The 5,346-nt window shown below is 33.2% G+C and overlaps 1 long non-coding RNA gene across 8 annotated transcripts; it reads right to left on the bottom strand.

Moving 5' to 3' along the window:
• Positions 1 to 228: 228 nt before the first annotated feature.
• LOC131595759 (uncharacterized) lies at positions 229 to 4,644 on the bottom strand. Of its 8 annotated transcripts, XR_009282040.1 has the most exons (7): positions 4,301 to 4,644; positions 3,819 to 4,127; positions 3,577 to 3,678; positions 2,118 to 3,123; positions 1,944 to 2,042; positions 1,624 to 1,706; positions 556 to 1,539 (listed from the first exon to the last, which is right to left on the bottom strand). It is a non-coding gene; the product is annotated as an uncharacterized LOC131595759 (long non-coding RNA). The 8 variants fall into 8 exon arrangements; XR_009282038.1 differs by adding an exon at positions 229 to 538 and having other exon boundaries at positions 1,097 to 2,042; XR_009282042.1 differs by having other exon boundaries at positions 554 to 2,042; positions 2,118 to 2,342; positions 2,884 to 3,123.
• Positions 4,645 to 5,346: the final 702 nt, after the last annotated feature.

Genomic DNA, 5,346 nt, shown 5'->3' with positions numbered 1-5,346 from the left:
AGTAATGGAAGTAGCTGATACGTAAGATTGTTATATTCAAAACCTATAAACAATAATGAGATTGAAGAGATTTGTAATGATTTTATTTTTGAAAAATAGTCGTTTTACTTTTAGTCCCTCACTCTAATCCTTAATTATATCTAAACTACTAAAACATCACTAATATTTCTTTATGAGTAATTTATAAATTCAATTAATAAACCAAAAATATATTAGATGATTACAATAATTCAAAGGATGATTTATATTTTTTAAGTATGGTCAAAATTTCTCAATTAATCATATAATATTTCAAAGTATTTCTTTAATATTAAAGTGCATTATGTTAATCTAATGTTTCTTTTTATTTTAAAAAGGCTAAATGAATTAATAAAAATAATACAACATAAGTTATGCCAGTACATATTGTTTAACAGTCACCCAAGCAAACATATGCAGGCTAGAGCAAATTAATCCAATGTATCCAATGTTAGCGGGGAGCTAGCCCACACAGAGAGCAACATAGCTCCGTCCCACGTCGATAGAAACAATCCATAACCTAAGACGAGCACATACAACAAAAGAATATCCATTATCAGAGGCATTGCTTTCCTGAATAAAATATACAATTATGTCACTTTGACAATTCAAAGTATGAACAATTAACATCACTATATAATACAAATACTTGAAATAGCACACAAAAGTAAACATATAAACAACAATGATAAGTGAGAAACTCTTTTATTGCAAGATGATTTGAATTCATATTAACAAATAAGTTACATATGGATTTTATAGAAAGATGTTATCCTAAATATTAACAAAGCATACTGGGTTTAATCAATCTCTCTTCGATACAAATATTCAATGAGAAACCCTATTCCACAAATTCTTCCTTGTTAAGGTGGGTTTAATCAATCTCTCTTCGATACAATTATTCAATGAGAAACCCTATTCCTCAAATTCTTCCTTGTTAAGGTGTTGTAGTAGCTGTACAATCAAAAAGTTTCTGAATATCATAGGCTGTATAAAGTAATATATGTTGTTGTTGGAAATAGACAGCACTGTACATGGATATCAAGGAAGCTCAATAATCAAAAGATAAATCCAGCACCTGTATATTAGTCCTAGGCCTGCTACGGATGACTATAATACAGCAGTCAAATCATCCAAAACACACAATCTTGAGATGAGTGATATAGATCCTGCTGCATGTCTTAATTCTTTAATCAGTTATATAATACATAGGGAAGAAATAGTAATTATGAAGAAGACATGGTCTAACTTATATACCTTTACCTAGTTATATACCTGCAAGTGTTAATTTATGAAACAAATTGTAACGGTGCTTATGTATGTTTGTGGCAACATAGTTAGTTGTTAACTTTTACTATTAAATAAAAGGCATAAGTAATGCCAGAACTACAGTCAAATTTTTATATGATGCCACGGAAACAGTATACGGTGGTAAGGTAGATTTCTACAACTGAAGGATCAAGACAAAACAAAATACACTCCAAATCCAATATACCGCCCAACATTAGCAGCCCCATTAACCTGTAAATGAAAGTAAGATTAAACCAGCAAATGAAAAAATTACAATATGACTACATTATTTAATTCAAATGAAAAAAATGTAACCTTGAACGACTGTCTATCTACTCCAGAATGTTGTTCCAAGTATTGACGTTTTAGATGAACCAGAGAGCAATTCAATCCAATGACTGAAGTTTAATCAAAACATACTTAATTGTATCCTCTTTGAAGATATAGCGTAAAACATGAACAAACACATGAACATAAGTCGGACCATCCTAAAGAAGTTGAATTTTCAACACCAATATTTGACATAAAATTTGAAACAAAATAGATAGTTAACCATGATTTTCAAGTATTAAAATATAATAATATAAATCCATTAATCATCCAAATTATATTCAAATAAACATGATTATACATACCAATGGATATTGCCTTATCTAGGCACTCATATGAGCATTTGACCAACTGATTAGACTCTTCATCCACATTTCCCTCAAAGTATGTTTCATTGAGATCACCTGCATAATAACTCACATAATTAACCAACTGTTGAGGCGATAGGGGAGAGAAGTTCACTATATATGTTTGTTTACCCGTGTTAGTGCAATATGAGCTGATTATTTGATTACATCACCAAGTTGTCTAGTGAGATGCAATTCACCCTTCCCTACCATTGCTGAAGCCTCCACAAACTAAATCTCTCCACCAAAAGCAGTCCAAACCAGCCCAACAGAGACCCCAGGGGCAGCCACGGGTTCTGCGTCTTCTCTATCATCAAATTTTGGAGGTTGCATTTGATAACAAATATGGCATCAGTCCTGATGAGCATATGAGAAAACTATGCGTATGTAGGATCTTTCATGATAATATTAAAATGAAGGAAAATCTTCACATGTTAAATATAATTTAACCAAGGTTTTAATAAAATTCCAGGACCACAATCTGTGGCTGCAACTTCATGGTCGTTGCAGCAACAACTCTGCAACTGCATCAAGCGAATTTATTTGCGAGTCTCCACAATATTCAGGAACACGAGTGAACTTGATTAGAACAGAGAAATAGTAATGCATATCAATTACCCCAAGAAGTTTTTCAAGCATAGTTTTATCAACAACTAATGGAGAGGAAATCCTGAATGTGTTTGAGATGAGAAAATGAAGGAAAATCTTCACATGTTAAATATAATTTAACCAAGGTTTTAATAAAATTCCAGGACCACAATCTGTGGCTGCAACTTCATGGTCGTTGCAGCAACAACTCTGCAACTGCATCAAGCGAATTTATTTGCGAGTCTCCACAATATTCAGGAACACGAGTGAACTTGATTAGAACAGAGAAATAGTAATGCATATCAATTACCCCAAGAAGTTTTTCAAGCATAGTTTTATCAACAACTAATGGAGAGGAAATCCTGAATGTGTTTGAGATGTCCCGACTATTTACACTCATTGGTATCACACCCATTTCAATTTCAGTTCCATCAGCGAGTCTGCTTTCCAGAAGTGAGGTAGAAAGTCCTTGTATCCCTTAATGCAGCAGCAGGAGCCAGAGCAGCAAGATTCCTCTCCAAATTTCTCACACCAGCTTCCTGGTAAATCTCTGAATGTCAAGTTTGACCATTGTCAGTGTCAAAAATAGTTGTAAATTAGAATTATGTACAACTAAATTTCTTTCCAGGAGTACAAACAGAACAAAATGAGTGACTTTATGTCTAGAATATGACCATTTCTAAAACAAAGAAACCATAAAGCAAATTGAAAATATAGATGAGAGCTTGCACAATATCAAAATGTAAAAAATTTCTATTCTAAATATGTAGAATGTTGAAAGACGACAAAATAAAAACAAAATTGTGATTTGAAAGCATCAAATGTTATAAGCCCTTAATAAATCATAAATTAGAAAACCTAACATCCAATTCAATCTATTGAAACTCAAAATCAACCAACATAAAGATTTCAACTCTAAGATTATTTCAACATAAATTAGAAACTCCAATAAAGAAGTTAAATTCAATCATAAATTAGAAAATCAATGTTCCTGAAAACTTACATGTCTTATTCGTTTGAGACCTATCAAACTTCATATTCCGGATTCATACCGCACACGGGGAACAAAGTTCCTTTGGGAATAGTCATAACAACATCAACAAACCTGAAAAATATACTAAAATGACTAAGCAAATGTCTATATACAAAAGCATATAAAATCAATAAACCACAATGAAAAAGCTAACTACAAACCTAAAAACCTAGTGTGGCAAAAGATATGTTAACTTTATGTGACTAATATACCTTTATGCCTTAACAACTCAACTCTGTTCCTAGCCTCAGTGTGTTTCGCTACAGTACGATGTTTAGCTTTCTCCACCCAGCTCTTGTCATGATACTGCAAGTTTGGTTGATTAACATCTTTATTTCTATCTTTTTCATGGCAGAAATCACTCCCCTTCTTCTCAGTGGCTGCAACTGATGCATTATCAGCTTTCTGATGCATTATCAGCTTTCTGTGCATTATCAGCTTTCTATCTTTCTTGCCATCACTGATGTAGCAGATGCATATGCCTTATTTCCTTCTCCTAAAGACACATTTTATTAACAAACCTGAAAAATATACTCAAATGATTCATATCTCAAAATCATTCAAATTTCAAACCAAAATCATTCATACCTAACAAACCCTTAAATAATAATAGTTTAAGAGACAAATAAAGTTCATTAAAGTTTTGTGATGATAAACCCTAAAATCGAAAATCAGAAGAAATTGAAAATCTTACCCCCTAGAAGAGTTAACAGACCGTGAATCTGCGAGTCCCATCGCCAGAATCACATATACCCCGCCGGAATCGCGTCACTACCGCCATTGAAGATATGTATTTACCTCCGACGAGCCTGGAAGTACTGATGAAGGAAGTGAAGAGGTTGCCGGATCTGATGAGAGAGATTAACAATGATGAAGAGAAAAGTATTGGTTTTGCTAGGGTTGGGGGAGCGAGAGAGAGAAGAGAAAGATAGATAGAGAAGACAGCTTCGGTTTTAGAAGAAGAGAGAGACAATTACAAAACTACAAGTGAAGTAGATAGTTGGAAAATGAAAGGGTGTAGAAGACTATGTAATTGTCCTTCGGTTTTTAATGATTGGAGGGAAAACACAATGGATATTATGAAGTATCTAATAGAAATATGAAAAGGGAGTGCCACTTGGACGAATGCATAAATCTAATTGGTTGGAATAAAACTTTGATTTAACAAATTACGGAAAAGGGCATTTTTAAGGACAATTTTATTTTGTATTAAGGGTGTTTTAGGGTGTTTAGTGGCATGTCTTATTATTAGTTAGGTAGTTGATGTCACCATCTAGTTGGGGACACTTAAATCATGACGTGAAGATAATAGACCAATTTTGGATAGCTTTGTACTCAAAGAAAGTGGATACACAAAGAGATGAACGCCCACTCTTGTGAAAAAACTGAGTTTTTTTTAGGACAAGTGGCCTCAATCATGACCTTGTTCTTGCTGACTAACATTCATTAACTTCTGCCAGTTGTGGGGTAACTAGTCTGAAATTTTTTGTCCTTCAAGGCTCTAAAGAACGGCCTTTTAACGAAAATTGTTCTGTCTGTGGCCTAACTTGCTATGTACTCAATTTCTGTATCATAGAGTGACTCAGCATGCTTCCACTCAATTCAAAGGACTTATTATTTTTATATAATTTAGAACGGTAGGAGTAACTAATGAGATAAATGTAAATTGTAAATATGGACTAATTTGCTTCTTTGCTTTGCATTTTCTTTTCAATTGCCTGATACAAAATTACAAGTGGA

The sequence above is a fragment of the Vicia villosa genome, linkage group LG4 (genome assembly GCF_029867415.1).
Source record: "Vicia villosa cultivar HV-30 ecotype Madison, WI linkage group LG4, Vvil1.0, whole genome shotgun sequence".
NCBI lineage: Eukaryota > Viridiplantae > Streptophyta > Magnoliopsida > Fabales > Fabaceae > Vicia > Vicia villosa.
The sequence above is the reverse complement of the archived record's forward strand: the minus strand, read 5'-3'. Positions and strand labels throughout refer to the sequence as shown.